Source organism: Mirounga angustirostris, unplaced genomic scaffold (genome assembly GCF_029215605.1).
Source record: "Mirounga angustirostris isolate CCGP_5_RB_7025 unplaced genomic scaffold, mMirAng1.0.hap1 SCAF_6, whole genome shotgun sequence".
In the NCBI taxonomy this organism is placed as follows: Eukaryota; Metazoa; Chordata; class Mammalia; order Carnivora; family Phocidae; genus Mirounga; species Mirounga angustirostris.
Window position 1 is genome coordinate 30,960,814 of NW_026991714.1, and position 19,330 is coordinate 30,980,143.

Consider the following 19,330-nt stretch of genomic DNA (forward strand, 5'->3'; position numbering starts at 1 on the left):
TAATAGGCAATTAATGACAAGACAAAATAGTATTGTCTAAAGTAATGAGAAAGGGGAGAAAGGAAGAAAGAAAGAAAAAGAAAAGAGAAGAAAAAACAGAAAAGGAAAAAAACAGAAAAGAAAGGAGACCTTATAGAAAGCCCTAAGCTGTGTTATCATATGAGGAAACAGTAAGAAGGCATTGGCTTGAACCAGGAAGAAGGCTCTCATCAGACTGCAACTCTGTTGGTGCCTTGATCTTGGACTTCCCAGCCTCCAGAACTGTGAGAAAAAATTTTGGTTGTTTATAAGCAACCCAGTATTTGCTATTTTCTTACAGCAACCTACATGAAGACAGACATATGATTCAAACTAGATTAATGAAGTGATGAGAGAGAACCCAGTTATCAGGACATAAAATAGAGTAGAACCTAAAATTCAACTGAGCGAGACTTCACTAGTTTGTCAAAGCTATTTCCTGATTCACATGAAAATTCAAAACACTGAGGATAAATAGAACATTCTAAAGTCTGACAGAAAAATCAGCTGACCTATAGGGATCTGGAATTTAAATGACATCAGATTTCTCAACAACAATTCTGAAAGTCAGAAAACAATGGAAAATTGTTTTCAAAATCTTGAAGGAAAATAATCTATCTAGAATTCTATATTCCTAATACTATCATTAAGTAGAAGGGCCAAATAATGATACTGAGTGGAAACCAGCCTCTTTGTAAATAGTCCAACTGCCCTGAGGGCACCATGTTGTGAAGAAGACTAAACTAGACGACCATAGAGAGACCAAATGGACAGGCCCTGAAACTACATAAAGAGAGATGCCTGACCAGTCCCCAGCTACTGTATAAATGCTGTGGTTCCAGCTCCAATCTAAATGCAACCTCAGTGAGAGACCCCAGGCCACAAGGGCCCAGCTGAGCTTTTCCTAAATTCCTATCTTACAGAAAACAAAAGGTAATAAATGATGTTGTAGCATAATGTCACTAAGCTTTGAGGTGGTTTGTAACATAGCAATAGCAATTGGAAATGTACTAAAAATTTTTACAATTTATGAATTGTGGTCCACCAAAATGAGGAATTAAGCCAAGAAAAAGAAAAACTTTAGAGGCTCAAAGCTCAAGATTGGAAAGCTGGGCTTGCAGGTCCAGATTGGAGCAGGAGGACAGAAGATTCTAGGAGAGAGAAGTCTGAGAAGGAAACAAAGCTAATGGAATATCTGTTATATTCAGTAATCCAATAAGGATTTAAATGCCTTCTCTATGCCAGAAACAATTCTAGACACTGGAGATACAACAGAAAACAAGTGTCTATTCTCAGAAACTTGCATTTTGGGGAGGGTGAGACATAATAAAGGAATAAACTAATAAATTTATAAATATATCAAAAAAAGAAGGAAGGAACAAACCCTGATCATTATAATTTTAAAATGCCTCAATTATAAGACACATCTCAATTTCAGATATGTTAAAATGGAAAAAAAAAAAGACTCATCTTAAAGTCAATGAAATACAGTAATTATCTTCAGACCTCCACCACTGATGGGTTGCATTCCTTATATTAAACAACAAATACAAATAAATCTGAAAAGATAATGCAAGTAAGGAAAAAAATGGTGGAAAAGTTTTGGGAATGATGTCAACAATTTTTTCCCACCATTGACCACAAGTGAAACACATATTTTGAAATTTACATGTGTTTTAAGAATTTTCAAGGGTTGTTTTAGTTATACATGATTTTTATTCTAGATGCTAACTTTAAAATCTAACATTCCCCTTGACCTTAAGTTAAAAATAAATCCTGGGTGTATGAACAGCTTTTTCTTAGTTTCTAATGCTATAAATTATAGCCTAGTAAGAAGAGATTGCATTTACTTAGCAGCCAAATTTGTATTGTACAAATCCTTTCTTTTACTTTACACAATGCCATCACAATTCAGTATAATTTTAACGGGTCTTTTTTTTTTTTTTAAAGATTTATTTATTTTTGAGAGAACGAGAATGAGAGAGAGAGAGAGAGTACATGAGAGGGGGGAGGGTCAGAGGGAGAAGCAGGCTCCTCACCGAGCAGGGAGCCCGATGCGGGACTCGATCCCAGGACTCCGGGATCATGACCTGAGCCAAAGGCAGTCGCTTAACCAACTGAGCCACCCAGGCGCCCATTTTAACGGGTCTTAATCAACATTTTCCAAGTCCTCACCTTCTTTAGACAAATTCACTTATTGTTCCTTCTACCTCTAAGAAAGCAATTGTGAATGCCTTCAGACTCCTTTAAACCACCTCTCCCTAGGCCAATTTTCCTGAAAAATCAACACCAAGTAATAAGAATAAAAGATTCCACTATATTCACTGCCTGAATCTCTCTCAACCCTGGACAGACAGACTGGATCCATGCACGCAAAGCTAACTTAGCTAGTGGCGCCAAATCACACAAAGCCATTTTTAAGATGCCTGGTCTATGCTATCAATCCTCTTACCTTAGGCAACCCCCTCCTGCTGGTTAAGTGCTAACACATGCTTTACAACTGCAGGAAGGGATATGGTTTACAGATTAAAATTAGATGCAGAATTAAATTGCTTGAACACAGCAAAGAAGAAGGGGGTAGTAGAAGGGTTGGAGAAGACAATTTGGGCATGCGAATACTCACACACACTTAATTCCAAGACTTGTATTTCCATGAATTTCCATTAGAATTCTTGGGTTCAGGTTCTACTTTCATTACTGAGAGTCATTTTCAGAGCAATAATACATAGGATCTGTCAAAGAATATGCAGCCCCATGAAAATGCATGTTCAAAATGTGGGATTTACAGTCATAAGAGATCTCTTGAGTCAAATACCAGAGCTCCTTTTAGAAAGCCAAGTAGAGTAATTTAATGACTACTAATGACATTTGTAACTTTTCAGGCTACTATAATAAGAGTAATCAGATCTCAGGCTTCAGGGTGTAACATGATCACCTGTGCCTTTCAGAAAGGAATTTCTGTACACATGGACAGCACTGCACAGCTGGCCAAGCACATTATTGGTAATGTCAGAGAGAAGGGGAAGAGAGATCACCCTCTCCAAATCATTACATGCCTTTTGCAACTTGTAAACACAAACTAACAAGCAGTTAAGATAGATGTGTCTTTATTAGATTTTTTAAAATTGCCAGTTGTTGCCTGAAAACCTAAGACCTAAACAACTAAAAAAAAAAAAAAAAAAGAAAGAAAGAAAGAAAGAAGAAAGAAAAGAAAAGAAGAAAGTTCATACTATGTACTTTCTTGGTTTAGAATATAAGGCCATAAAATGAAAGTTATTTACTCATCCACTAAACAAATATGTGTTAGGAGCCTATTTATTTACTGGCATTTTGCCAAGTGCTGGGGGATACCATGGTAAATACAGTTACCACTTCCTAGGAACCTGAAGTCTAGCAGCAGAGAAAGATATTTATCACATAGTTGCATAATTAGAGAGCTCTAAAGTAAAGGGCTAGAGAATAAAAGGAAGACCACCAGAATTTTAAAAAAAGAAAAAAAAAAGGATCAAAGTTGCATCTTATTTAACTTACAAAGCAAGAGAAGATATACCAGTGAAGAAATTCACTGGGTCATTTGCTGACATGGAAAAGTTACAGATTTTTAAGTGCTAGACAGGGGTATTCTTGGTGATGTGCTAAGTCTTGAAAACTAGCTCTCTGGATAAGAAGATGAATGAATCCAAGGTCTATACATGGTTGGGCAAAAAAAAAAAAAAGAAAATCTCATAGTTTGTTGGTCAGTAATCAGTCTTCAGTTAGGTCAAGTAAGGATTTGGTGTACCAAGGTCATTCAAAGTTTCATCATTTTTATAAGTTTCAGCTGGTTTGAGCTAGTTATGATGAAATTTAATTTTTGTGTCATTCAGGCAAGTGCTGCTCTGGTGGAAAAATTTCCACTTACAGATGTAAAAGATAATTGGTAAAGGAGTTGGAGTAGGGGGGGTCAGGGAAGGAAGACAGAGCATCCCAGGCAGACATGTGAGAATGACATGTGTAGATGCCAATCGTGGGATAAGAAAGACAGTTCAAGGAAAGGTTAGAGGCCCATACTGTGTGGCTGGAAAAGAGCCTATAGGGAGACTGCTGTCACTTGAGGTTGAGGAGGTGGGTTAAGGAAAGGCCATATAAAATATTTAAGCCACATTAAAAATTTTGGTCTACTGTCCTAAAAACAATAGGAGTGTACTGAAGGACCTTTAAAATACGTGGGGCTGAAGGATAGTGGATGATCTGATTAGTGTTTCAAAAAATCACTAGTTACAGTGTGAAAGATGAACTGAAGTATTTGCTAGTTGAGTTGCTTCTATAGCATTTAGGAAGCGATCAACATTGTCCACAACAGAGATGACAGAATTTAGAACAGAGATGACAGAATTTAAAACAGAGAGGGTTCTGGTAAATATGGATGATTTCAACAATGAAAGAAAGTGATAGTGTGAGGGGAAATGATAATTAGGGCACCCAAATTTCAAATTGCCCCATTATTCATCAACATAATACCTAGTCCCTGATTCACCCATTTCCCTGTCTTAGGGACTGTGGTTGGCAGCTTCTCAAAATGGGCCCTAAAGATCCTCATCAACTGATATATACATCCTGGTGTATAAACATACACCTCCTCTTGAATCTGGGTTGGACCTAGTGACTTAATTCTAACAAATTGTGGTGGAGGTGACGGAGTCACTTCCAAGATTAGGTTACCAAAAAATGTAGTTTCTGTCATGGTTGCTCTCTTTTGCTTTCTCCTGGATTACTCTGTGGGAAAAACCACCTGCCACATCATAAAACAATCTCATGGGAGGGTTTCTGAAGCAGGGGACTGAGGCCTGCCCGTAGCCACTTAAGTGAGCTTGCAAGAGTGGATCCTCCTGTAGTCAAATCTCCAGATGACTGAAGCTGAATGGACATCTTGATCACAGCCTTACAAAAGACCTTGGAGCAGGAGGAACCCAGCCAAGCCATGCCAGACCCCTGACTCCAGAAACTGTGAGATCATGTCTTTATTCTTTTAAGCTGTGAAGACTTGGGGTGCTTTGTTATACAGCAATAGATAGCAATTTGCCCTTTTTAAGTCACTTTCATGTAAAAAAAAATAAAGCTCCAGGTACACTATTTTACACTCCACTATTTTATTCCTTATCACTTTTCTTACTGCATCTTCTTAAAATGTTATTTTTATTGAAATCAGTGTACAGACATGATAGAAAATTTAAATAGTTTGAGTCTGAATGATTTAAAGCACGATAAAAGAGAAAAGAATAGGAGTGGTGATATATTTATAAACTCACCTCTATTATAAGGCTAGGAGGTATTCTGCCTCAGTAAATTTGGCATTCTCAAAGAATAGATAAACTGAAAGAACTCAAAGTACATTTATCTTCTCTGTTTCATTAAATTTCAGTTATTTTTAGTAAAACTCTAGTTGTACTAATTAAGTAAAAATAACTGCCTTCCATTTTCTGCTGTAATTATATAATGTTAGGAGAAAGACCTTTTCTGTATCTTGTTCATACTATCGGCTACTACAAAATAAAAATGAACTTTGGGCATTTATAAAATATGAAATTAAGTTATTTCCATGAAAATCTTGCCCTCTGGATACTGCAGGACTTTAGTCTTCAGTAATTCCTTCCCCATCTCTAGCCCCAACTCAAAAGATTTCATGGAGGTTCTAGGAGATTTCACAAACCCAATCAAACCTTACTACCCACCTTCTTCCACTTCTCCTTTCTGTTGAATTATAACCATTCCTATTTAGCATCACTGTTCTTTTGGCTGCATGTAGTCACACCCAGCAGACACTGCTTTCTCCTGCTGATAGAGCAATCTCATTGGGTAACAACAACATGGCTGCCAAGTTCTGCCACTTCTGGGTACCACCTCTCCCCTGCAGCGCTGACTCAAGCTGCCAAAGCTTCACAATATGGAGAGCTAGAGAATTTCTTTCATTTTTCAGTGTCACACTCCAGTAAAATGCTACCAAAGAACTGCATTTTTTCCAGTACCACATCAAGCTGTAATGGAGTAGTTCTTTCCATTTATTCAGAGACTCAAGCATAAATCCATAAGGTGAAGCCAGCAGACTCATCTACATACATGTCAAGCACCTTGCTAAATTCAGAACTGTTTTTCATGTTAAGGCTAAGGCTGAGGCTAAGGTTTTATGATTGAACCAACCCTAAAAATCCTTTTTTTTTTTTTTTCCTTCTTAGAATGAAGCTGTCTGTAAGGAAGTTCCTCAGCTCTTCATAAAATAGATTCCTGGGAAGGCATAGTGAGAATCATCTGAATTACAGCAAAGGCAACTACTTAGCGTCAAACTGGTCTGCAAACTCTGACTTCAGAGTGGTTCCATAAAACACCAGTTAAGTAATCCTTTACTCTTTAATTTTTCCTGTTAACAACAGCTACAATGACAATAGAAATAGTAAATACCTCAAGATTTCCCAGTAAGAACACTGAATTAAGAAACTGGGAGAATTGCTTCAGCCCAATTCTATCATGAACTACTTCTCGGATGCAAATCAGACTGACTATTCTTCCAGAATCTTCCATGCCAAATGATTTCCTCATCTTTAAATAAAATTTCTGGAATAGTAGATATCAAAAGTCCCTTGCAACTCTAAATCTATACAATTGAACTGAAAAAAAAAGAAAAATTTAGAAAAATTATTTAGCCAAACAATCATATATCTCAGAAACTTTGTTTTAGGTTTGCCTTTATTGATACTGGAATTTTTTTATTGTCATCAATTTTAAACCATTTATTTATTTTCTTACTTGCTTACTTATTTCTTTTGAAAGAGAGAGAAAGAGAAAGAGACAATCCCAAGCAGTTCTTGGGGCTCTATCCCATGACCCTGAGATCATGACCTGAGCCAAAATCAAGAGCTGGGTGCTTAACTGACTGAATCACCCAGGCACCCCTTATGCCATTTATTCAACAGAGACATAGAGAGAGGAGAAAGTATTTGCTGGTTTGCGTCAATAATCAGACTCATCACTTTAAAATGTATAGATAAGATTCTTTTAAAGAGCAAACCTTCAAAGAAAATCAAATAGAAAAATATATATTAAAGCAGGGCAAGTATAAGGAGGTATAAAAACAATGACAATAAGAGCAAAGGGAACAAAGATAATCCCCAAGTTTCCATTTTGGGTTTCATTTCATTTCCACACTTTGAGGAAGTCAGCAGCAGGTTATAGTTTTTGCTGTTTTCTTCACACTTGTAATTCCCAATGTGGTTGAAATCTCATTCCAGGCTAATTGAAATAGGAAGGATGATTCAGACTCCTGATTTCAAGCCTGGGCATCAAACTTGATTCACAATGCTTTCATTACTAACTAACTTATATTCTACCAAGAGCACCCCAATGTAAGTAAAACATGCCAAATAATTATACATGTAAATTATCAAGAAGCATAATTTCATTGTTAAATATTTACTTGATCTTGTATAGTATTTGCATGGGTATACAAGCTCTCCCTGGGTAATAGAAACACTATATGTCTTCTAGTCTATTTGACTCAGTGCCATCAGAAGGAAATGTCAGGCACTGGGGGAAAATTTGGCACTTTGATTCCACAAGAGTAACTTGCTCCTCTTGCAAATCTTTACTGAAATGTCCAAAAGGAACTAAGAGTAGAGCATGATTGAAAAAAATAAGAAAAAGGTGCTATTCATACTCCAAATTTTTTTGCAGAATTTTTTCATTAAATTAGGAATATAGGCCAATGAACTTAGACTGAGGGAAAGACTGGCACCCTCAAATATTGCAGATGGGAATGCAAAATATTACAGCCTCAATGAAAGAGAATTTGGCAATATCTAATAGAATGATATATGCATTAAATGTAATCAAAATACTTAAACAGTTCACAAAATTAAAAATGAACTGAAATGGATCAAGCTAATTGCATATCCAGTTGGTAGAAGACTTGACATAATACATGATATTATGACGGTACTACCTTTGTGGAATATATTTCATACAGATATACAGAGCTGTAAATTTCACTCAATAGTTTAATTCTTCAGTAATTTGGTATTAGAAAGCTATTTTATGTAAATTATAGAATAATTAAATAATTACAATAATACATAATATGTTAATATTATTAGAACCAAGATTTTCAGTATAAAAGTAAAGAGGTACAAATATAAAATCAAAGAATTTAATTAAAAATTATATAATGCTATATTTTAATTGGAACTATTAGAATAAACACATCTTAAAAGCCAAACAAACATGTTCTCCCAAATTTTGTCCACAGCAAAGCCCAAAAGTAACAACAATCTTGGTAAATTGCATTATTTGTTCAAACCATTATCTGTCTCTTTCTACTAGATCCATTCCTGCAGAACCCCTATCAGGCATCCCTTCCTATGGGAGAAGCAAACTTTCCAGGAAACGCACAATCACAGCTTGGAGAAATGCCTACATAGTGTGCAAGGTATTCAGCTCAGAAGGAGAAGACAATGTCAGTAGACTGCCCCAACAATTCAGGGACATAATTTAAATGTGAAAGGATAGTTTGAGGTTCAAATATATAAAGGAGAAAAGAAAAACTGGGAAAGATATTTTAAATTTTTCCAAGAAAACACTATTTTGTTTTGTTTTGTTTTTTCCAATTACAGTTTCTGAGGCAAAAGTGTGTATGTAGGATGGATTTACTCTCAAGGTGTGGGAAAGATGGGAGTCAATCATTCACCCCTTGATGGAAGAGTTTTCCTAGCTGAGCTTTATGATCATAACTGGTAAAGTCTGATCAAAGATATTGATTTTTTCTTTTCTGATTTTTCTCTTCCTTCCCATTTCTTTATATATAGCACTAACTCTCTCCTGGGACTATGACTAAATTCAAGTTGTACTAAATGATGTACTGGTATTATGTATAGCATAGCAAAGCATGTTCACCTGAGCTCTGGGCATAGCATGTTTACTCGATAAATATTACTTAGGGAATTAGTAGTTAAATTTTCAGTAGCTGCCATGGCATCTTTGTTATGAGGATTTGACTGTGTTTTCAAAATGTTGGGCAAATAGGAAAGGTTCTGTGGATTTTTGAGGCTCTGGAGTACAAGGGGTACCTGAAAAGATGCTGAAGGAGCAATGCCCGTCCCAGTGGAAGGTAACTGTGGCTGCATCGGCTGAAGAAGAGAACAGAAATCACTTGGGCACCTCAGATAAGATCCTTTTAATCAGGACACAGCAGAGGAAGAATAAATTAATGAGAGAAGATGATTTTGCACATATTGTTGTATTTTACATCTTGGCTATAAAAATAGAGATAAATTAATTTTATCAAGTATTTAGACTTTGTTAAAATAAGAGCTATATCCCAAGTATAAGTTGATTATGAACCCCTATTTTTCAGCAAAACAATCTTCAAGATGTGTTTGAACCACCTTAAATATAAAAAAAAATTAAGTGACTAAAAAGGATCTATTAAAATATGTAATTTATTTTTTAAAATCACATATTCTATGTTCTCAAGAAACACTTATTAACATTCTAAGATATAGATTTTCTGTAGACAAATTTGGGAAATGTCTCTCTAGAGGCATGTCTTCTGCCTGGGGTAGACTATGGGTCTCCAGTGAACTGTTAAGTGCCCATAAGACACACCGGCCCAGCACCTTCACATGTCTTATTATTAAACCTCACAATTTACAAAACAAAAAAGGATCATGGTAAAGCCTTGAAAAGAGACAAAGCCTGCATGGTAATTATTTTCTACTATCTTAAAACATTTAATATTTTAAATTAGGGTAGGATTTCAATACAGTAGACTGAGCACAGACCTTAAATGGTGTTGGAACAACTAGATTCACATGCAAAACAATGAATCCAGACACAGACCTTACACCCTTCACAAAAATTAACTTAAACTGCATCACAGGCCTCAATGTAAAATGAAAATTATTAAACACCTAGAAGATAACAAAGGAGATAATCTAGATGAACTTGGGCTTGGTAATGACATTTTAGATACAACACAGAGTCTTGATCCATGGAAGAAAGAATTGAAAAGCTGGGCTTCATGAAAATCGAAAATTTCATGAAAATTAAAAATTTCTGCCCTTCAAAATTCACTGTCAAGTAAAGATAAGCCACAGACTGGGAGAAAATAATTGCAAAAAACATATCTGATAAGAATTGTTATCCAAAATAAACAAAGAACTTAAAAATCAACTATAAGAAAAAAGACAAACATTAAACAATAGGCCTCACAGAAGAGATTTATGGATGACAGATAAACACATGAAAAGATGCTCCACAGCATGTCGTCAGGGAAATGCAAATTAAAACAATAATGATATATCACTTCGTACCTATCAGAGTGGCCAAACGCCAGAACACTGACAGCACCAAATGTTGGCAAGGACATGGAGCAACAGGAACTCTTATTCATTGCTGGTGGGTATGAAACATGGTACAGCTACTTTGGAATACAGTTTGGCAGTTTCTTACAAAACTAAACATATTTTTCCCATACAATCCAGCAATCAGTTTCCTTGGTATCACCAAAGAAATTAAAAATTTAATACCACACAAAAACCTGCACATGGATTATAGCAGCTTTAATTGCCAAAACTTGGAAGCAACCTCAAGGAAGTAAGTGAATAAATAAACTGTGGCAAATCCAGACAATGGAATATTATTCAGCACTAAAAATGAATGAGCTATCAAGCCATGAAAAGACACAGAGGAGCCTAAAATCCATATAAGTGAAAGAAGACAATCTGGGTGAATAGGTAGAGCATGGAGGATTTTCAGGGCAGTGAAAATACTTTGCATTATAATTATGGATACATACCATTACACATTTGTCCAAAGCCATAGAATGTGTAACACCAAGAGTGAACTGTTTAAACCATGGACTTTGGATGATAATGATGTATCAATGTAGGTTCATCAATTTAACAAATGCTCTACTCTGGTGGGGGATGTTGGTAATGAGGCAGGCTATGCATGGGTAGGGGCAGGGAGTATATGGGATAGCTCTGTATCTTTGCTTTGAACCTAAAACTGATCTAAAAAAAAAAAAAAAAAGTCTTAAAGAGCATGAGAATTAATGTAGCACTCAATTTCTTATCAACACAGGATACCAGAAAAGAATGGAAACAATACCGTCATGACATGAGAGGAAAAATACATTTTTCAATCCTAATTTCCAAACCCAGACAAACTGTTACCATCCTTGATGACTTGAAAGTAACAGTAAAATCGCTTCTCGGCCTTTTGGCTAAGATCAAGTGAAAGTAACAGTAAACCTGCCAGAATGTGGGAAGCATAAGAAAAGTTAGAGAATAGCAGTTTGGAGGCATTTATATCTTCATCTGAAGAAGTAAGGGGTTACAATATACTGTCAATAATGATGGAAAAAGAAACAGCAGTTTCAGTATATTTTTTAAAGCCACAAGATTACCAACAGAGAAGCCATATACTAGGAGGTTGGAGAGGAAGGAGTTAAGGAGAATCATAGCAAGCCATCAATAAATTATGTTAAAGGTGGATACATTAATAAGTAATTGCATAAAGATACCATTTAAAAATATAGGAAAGACAAAAATTTTTAAAAATGATGATTTCTGAGAAGTGAAACTTGGGGAAGTTAATACTGTTGTATATATGAACCCTTCTATACAATTTAACCTTTTTTAAACCCTGATTTATGTCATTTTATGAAAAAAATATTTCTAAAAATAGAAAATGAAATTGCACTAGCTTAATCTGTGTTTGACTAGTTCTGGGTGGAGCTAACGTGTCACATGTGTTTTAATGACTCGTGTTCGCGTGACGCTGTTCACGGTCACTAAAGGAGCTTTTCCACCACTGACGCCTTATTACTCTCCATCCTGAAACTTCACAAAATTATTTCTGAGTTCCTGAGTCCCTGAGACATTTCACAGGATTCCAATAACAATTACATTCTCGTTCTCTCTGACCCCTGCTGTCAGTATCAACGATGAAGGTTCTGGTGTCCTTTCCAATGGTGCAATTGCCCAAGCCACTAATGACTTGACTCTGACTTGACAAACTGGTGCTAAACAGATACCATATGGTTCTCAGGAGTAACTGGGGTGGCTGCCCCTCTTTCCCACCCCCCCACACTCATAACTCGAGGTTTCAAAGTTTTCCCCGTAAAAAGAAAATTCTTTCAGCTTCTGGCTACAGTTTTTCTCCACATAAAACTCAGGGAGGGATGGATCTAGGGGGTCTAGCACGGGACTCTCCTGGGCAGGTCCTGTTCTGGCTGCTCTGTATCCTGCTTCCTACTTGTAGGACGGCAAGGGTGTGGCTGGCCTCAGTCATTTGAAAGATGCCAGAATCTACCAGTTCCCTCAGTTTAGATTCTCTTTCCAGATTGGCTTTATTTTTTCAGACACAAGTTCTCTACACAGTAGGTGTTATGACGGCGTAGCTACCAAAACAGACCTCTCCCAGCTTTGCAAACAGAATGACACTAAGAGTGACTCATAATGTACCCAAATTCGAAAACCCTAGGATAGGACTCTTGCTGAATCAGGCAATCTAGGCCAATCAACCATCACCATCTGAGTGGCTAAGGAGGCAGTCACGTAAGTCCATGACAGTTACAACAGAAAGCCTATAATCAACAGTGTGGGGAAGATCATTTTCCAGAAGGATGGGAGGGAGGGGGCAGTGTTAGTTCTCTGCACACGAGACGATACACTGAGGTACAGGAAATATCCCGGTTGCAATCTCCTATAGTGACCAATTAGAGAATACAATTTGAATGGTTTATAAATTGAGTGCTTTTAGGATATGACCTTCCTCACAGATAGCAGATATGTGTGTTCAGATGGTGTAATTTGAGATTGGCAAAATCAGAACTATATTCATTCTCAATCTTATCCTGGAGCCTAAATTTTCCACAGCTATTTTGTGTTTGGTTTAGGTAAAGGCTCTTTTCAAATGTAATAAAGGGTAAGTGCAAAGTAGGGGAATTATACATTATCCCATTATAAATATTAATAACTTCCCTCATATTGGTTTCTCAGATTAGCTATATAGTCAAGGAAAGGCTTGGATGGAATGAGTTATATAGCAAGAGTTTTAATGCCTATTTTTGTGATGTGATGCCTAGGGAAAATATCAAAGTATGAAGTCCTATAAAAAACAAAGCTATTATCCTTAGCAAGAAGTAACTCAGAAAACATGAAGCATGTGGTAGGGCTCAGGAGGAACAGGACTGTTCCCACATGCACATACTGGTTAAATGTCAGTCTTTCGAATTAGAATATCAGATTTGAATTCCAGTGATGAGAGCTTGAGCAAGTTCCTTCACACTTTGCTTTGGTTTCCTCACTTCTAAGCTACAAGTGCTTTTAAAACTAACCTCATGAGGCTGTGGTGAATTTAAATAAAGGATATATAGAAAACACAGAGTGGTGCCTAGCATATAATAAGACTTGAAAAGTATTAGCTATTACTATTAGCAGGAGTCAGCTGCTCTGAAGCAGAAATGGTGAAAGGAAAAGGGAGGCAAAGAATTCGAGAGTCTGAGAGGCACCGACGGTGATGTTTTCCTACAGCATTCCATTACTGTGGCAAGCCCTAGTGACTATAGAATTGGGCTGGGCACTCTGGTGCCCAGAGCTTCCCATACAGGTTTTGAGATGGACTTCTGAGGTTTCTGCCATGCTGAGGGGGCGATGCTTTATTAGACAGTATAATGCAGAGGTCATAGTTTCGCGTAAATTGGATACTTTCCTGAGTTTACTCAATAGCTGCTTTTAACAAAAATCTAAACATGGATGTTACTTAGCCAGTCAGTAAGAATGTTGTATGTATCTTTCAAAAGAAAAAAAAAAAGTGTAGGGTTTCCCTACTTCTCCATCAAGTTGATAAGAAAGTAGACACACACACACACACACACACACACACCCTGGATTTGGGATCCTAAGATTGAACTGAGTTTCAGCCCAACTATTAATAGCCATGATATTGCATGAGTCACAGAACCTTTCGGTCCTCAGTTGTTTTTTTTTTTTTCTATTGGTAAAATAACGAATTGGATTAGTAAAAATTGTTTGTGAGGTTCGTTAGGAAAAGAAAAAAAAAACCTTGCCAGGCAGCCTGGTGTATAAAACAGATATCAGTGATGCTTTTTTGGTTAAAATGGAAGAGAGGTCATAGAGACCTGAAGATTCAGATCTCCTCAAGCCCTTTCTGTTTCTAGTCAAGTATTTCAACTAGATTACCCACTTCTCTGAAGTCGAGTCCAGTTAGTGTACCACAGCAGTTTTTTACCATATCTTTCACCTTTTCTGTTTTCTACTATATATTTTGTCTCCTCTCCACTTTAAGGGTTCTTAAAATATATTTTTAAATGTGTCTTAGTTGATTTTAAATAGAATAATCGGTAAGCCATGATAAGAAACCATTTTAAAGTATGATAAAAGTACACAAAGAGTTCATATTAAGTAATCATCAATGGGTCACTCTCAATAATCAGTGAATTGCCCTCAGTTTTCTGGCCTCAATTTGGTTTGAGTTTCTTGTTGAAGACAAGAAAACACTTCTCTCTTGTAACTCATGTTTGTATCTTTTTTAAATGCGTATAACAAATATAGCTTATACTCTAGGATTCTAGTGCTTGGAGAAAACTACCTGGATTTGAAGTCAAACAGCTGGTTTTTAAATCCAATTTCTACTACCTACTAGTTTTACAAAATTTAATATAATTGTGAAACTTTTTGAGCCACATGTAGCTAGTGTTCTTCATTGCATTCAGGTTACTTTGAGAACACCATACTTCCCTGCTCATCTTCATGGTTTAACCTCCTATCTCCTTCCAGCCTTCTTTGATGATTCCTCTGCTTTCTCACCTCTTGTCCTTTTAGGCCCCTAGGGCCCAGATCTTGGTCATATGCTTTATTTGTGGGATTCACTTGACGATCTCAACTAGACTGAAGACTTTGAACAGTATCTATATCCCAGTGGCTCCCAGAATTCATCTCTAGCCCAGCCCTGTTCCTCATTCCAGACGTGTATATCCAACTGCATCCGTGGAATTTCCAATGTAATTTTCAGTACTTTTAACATGTCCAAAACCAAAGTCCTTGATTTTTACCTCTAAATCTCTTCCTTGTACAAGTTTTCCCATCTCAATTCAAACAACTATGTCATGATAATGGTTTAGGTCAAAACTTTAGAGTCAACCTTGATGCCACTTTTCACCCTTAAAATCAAGTCAGGCATGAAATTCTATCGGCGATTCCTTACAAAGGTTACCATGCTGGTCAGGGCCACCCTCATTTCTGCATGAATCGTTATGATAGCTTCTAATCTCATCTCTCTGGCTCCCTGTTTCCTTTGGCTACCTAGCTATAGTCTTCTCTTTATAAGGTAAAGAGAGGAATCTTTTTGAAATGTAAATCTGATTATATCACTCCTCTCCTTAAAAGTCAGCAACTGTGCCCCATTTTACTCAGAAAAAAAGTCCCTGTAATGACCGACAAGACCCTACATGGCACGCTGACTTCATCTCCCATTGTTCTTCACCTTGTTTACTTCCCTCCAGCCATACTGGGCATCGTGCTATTATGCTTACAGGACAGTTACACTTTTGACTTAAGATCTCTTGTGAGCTATGCCCAGTGCCTGTAGAAACTTCCCACAGATAATCTTATAGCTGACTTCTTTATCTTTTTCAAGGCTTTGACCAAATATCACCTTCTCAATGAGCCTATTCTGATCATGCTATTTTATTAGGCAAACTATTCTCTACCTTCCAAATCCCCTTTACTTATATTTTTCTTTGTTCCATACATTTGGCCCTTCTTAATATATTACATAAGTTATATGTATATTACATATGCTTATTTAATATTTTCTCTCTTCCACCACTAGAATGTAAGCTCCTTGAGTGCAAAGATATTTACTTTCTTCACTGATACACACTAACTTGAGTAGTGTTTGGTGCATAGCAGGAAATAAATAAAATCTTGGTTGACTGAACAAATGAATAAATAAATACATACATACATACATATTTTGCTGTGATTTTGTGAGGCTTAAATAAAATAATGTATCTCACAGCACCTATCACAGTCCCTGGTACAGAGAAAACACTAATACATATTTTTGTTCTTAATCAATTTGTTCAGAATAAATTCTGGGGTCATTGCAACATTGAAACTACTATTTTCATCGTGTAGAATAAGTTCCCTATATGAAGATTTATATGAATCCTGAAAATGATTGTGTTTTAATGAAGAAATTTAATTTGAGGGATTTTTGTTTATAAAATCTCATGCTTATTTACACAGTGATAAAATTTTTGTTGTAAAAATATTTTTCATGAGCATTTTCTCAAAGCAATAGTGATTGTACTATAATTTTTCTGCCTGGGATTGAATAGCACATCCTTTTAGTTATCTTGCAGGCTGTCTTTATCTGAACTTATTTAAAAGACAATGTCTCTAAAAAAAATCACCACACTTTATTTTGAAGATTTTGAAGAAGTAACTGTCACATTTCTTACATGTATTTCATTTAGAGACTAACAAAGGAAAGAATTTCACATTTTGCTGATTTGAAAAAAGAAAAGATTTTCTTAATGTCAAGCCAACTATTCAATCCCTCAATGTTTATGACAGGTGAGGCTTGTCAGATCATACTTCTGGAGTTTGCAGGCCTTTGGTTTCCCACTTGGGATAAAGGGGATAAAGAACAATTTGAAAATTCCTCTGTGTAGGTGATCCCAGAATGGGGATAGTCTGTGTCATTTGCAGCATCTCGGGCATGTTTGTAAGTGCTTGACAGGGTGCTAGGTGCCCCTCTCCCAGAAGCTGGCTTACAAGAGGGACTGGGGAAACCTCATGGGTAGAAAAATATGGTAAAGGAAAGGCCACTCTACCAGAGCCTCTGCTGTGATGAAAGAATCTAATTTTATGTCTGTCAGTTTCTTTCTCTTCCCTGGCCTATGCAAGACTTTTCAGAAGGAATCCAGTTCCAATGTTTATTTTAGGTATTAACATAATATGGCTAGGGCAGATAAAAGATGTAAATCTTTGCTGTTGCAATAAAAAGACACACACACAAAGCAACTCACTATGGGTTTTCTATTGTTATTGATATTTAGAGTTGATAGCACAGATGAAATCAACATGTGGAAAACAAGATTCTGATCTACAACACCTTATAAAAATAAAAAGACTATTTATCATCCATTTAAAGGGTAGTGTGTTAACAGGCTCCAGTGTGAGTCCCGCCTGAGCATGGGGTAGAAGGTTTACAGCGGTGTCGCTTCCAGCTACCAGCAGGTGCTGGTCTGGATGTCAGTCTAAAGACCCGATTCATTAAGTTCTGCCACTCCAGGACTGTACTCTTTATGATAAGAAAAACAAGAAGGAACAGTGAGTCTCTTATATTTAACCCATAAAACTTAACACTCTGACCTCAACCAGAAGTGAAAGAGGCAATTGCAAATCTGACCAATAAAACTGGTAAAGCACTTACATGCTGGGATTAAAAGACTGTATGTCTAGGTACATGAGGAAAAGAACAATTTGCAAATTCCTCTGTGTAGGTGATCCCAGAACCAGCATAGTCTGTGGTCTTAGCAGCATTTCAGGCATGTTTGTGAATTCTTGGTTGGCTGCCATGTGGCACCCCCAGGAGCTGGTTTACATGAGGGACTGGGGAAACCTCTTGTGTAGAAAGACATGTTAAGGAAGAGGTCCCACCAAAGGGCCCCACCAAGCCTCTGTTGTGAGGAGAAGTAGGATATCATGTCTGTCAGTTTTCTTCTCCATGTCAGGAGACCCATATATGGATCTAAAAGACCCACATGTTTTCTAGAAAGAAAGAGGCCTCCAAGTAGAAATGAGAGAACTATTTTATCGTGAAGTGCAAACACAGGTCATAAGGCAGTGCTACAGGGGACATGATAGAGGACCAGGGTATAGAGAGGGATTTTCCAGGTCTCTGGCAAACATGAGGCTTTGGTGCACGAGGTCAGCTTGCACTGCTCCACTTAGACACTGGTGGGACTGATCGTGAGTTTCTTTACATGGAAGAAAACAAACAAATCAAAAAATCTACTATTTCTAGTGTTTTGCTGTATACAGGGCTAGAATAAAGTTTTTGAAAAAAAAAAAAACCCTTTCTATATTCTACTGGAGGTGAGGTAGCGGGGAAGGAGACCATTATTGAGAATGAGGACTTGGCTGGTGGGTCTTTTGCTGAAGAAAGCTCCAGAATGTGTGCCTGGGTAAATCTGGATAATTTGGGTAGGTGACAAACTGTAACCTTGACTTCTAAAGAAGTCATAGATAGTTAGAGCATGGAAGAAGGAAGAAAAGGTCTTTATGAAGAAGAACTGACCCTGAGAAAATGGTCATGAACCAAGTACTAGGATTTGACCAGGAAGAAAGTTTAGTACTGTCTCATATTTATTTAAACTACTTTGGTATTTTTATGCTCTGGTATAATCTCATACTAATATCCCCACTGGTAGTAAAGTGCATCACATACAAGAGTTTTTTATTTGCTGTATTATTGATGAATTTAGAGAAAGCGTTCAGGATGGGACAAAGCTGTGTGAGGAAGAGGTGGGTGGAGACTAGGGGTTCAGAAGAAGCAGGCGGTGAGAGTTGAAGTAAGCCTCCTCAAAATACCTTGTGTGGTAAGCAGCATTTTAAAATGAGTCCCTGTGGTCTTAATATAAGGTGTAACTATCCTAATTATGTTATATTACATGGCAAGGTAATTTTAGAGATACAAATAAGGTTATTAATCAGTTGACCTTAAGATAGGGAGATTCTCCAGATTGGCCCAATCTGGTTACATGAGCCTTTTAAAAACAGAAAGTTTTCTCCAGCTGATGGTAGAAGAAGGAGTCAGTGAGATTTGAAGTTTAAGATGGATTTGACAAAAGATAGATTCACTGCAGAGCTGGGTTGGGGAGTTGGAGACAGAAGGATTTGTAAGCAGACTTTTAGGAATTAAAGTGACCCTTGGGTAATAGCTGAAAAGAAGGCGGGAACCTCAGTCCTAGAACCACAAAGAACTAAATTCTGCCAACAACTTGCAAGAACTTGGAAGTGGATTCTTCCCCAGAGCTTCCAAATAAGAACCTAATTTGGCCAATAGTTTGATTTTAGCCTTGTGAGACCCCGTACAGAGAGCCCAGTTGAGCCTTCCTAGGGGTCTGACCTAAAAACTGTGAGACAATAAATGGATATTACTTTAAGGTGCTAAGGTTGTAGTAATTTGTTATGCAGCAGTAGAAAACTAACATACCTGAGTAGACCTGAGAGAGAAAGTGTTGGCT

General features: G+C 37.0%; 1 protein-coding gene across 4 annotated transcripts in view; it reads left to right on the forward strand.

Moving 5' to 3' along the window:
• Positions 1-18,461, forward strand: part of LOC123846052 (histone H3.v1-like) — a 98,745-nt gene extending 80,284 nt beyond the window's left edge. For 3 of the 4 annotated variants that reach the window (XR_010412239.1, XR_010412241.1, XR_010412242.1), the window contains 3 exons: positions 6,231-7,394; positions 8,368-8,473; positions 8,850-18,461. The gene's annotated coding sequence lies outside the window, so the exon portion shown is untranslated. The remainder of the gene's footprint in view (positions 1-6,230; positions 7,395-8,367; positions 8,474-8,849) is intronic. The other variant, XR_010412240.1, reaches the window with a different exon arrangement.
• Positions 18,462-19,330: the final 869 nt, after the last annotated feature.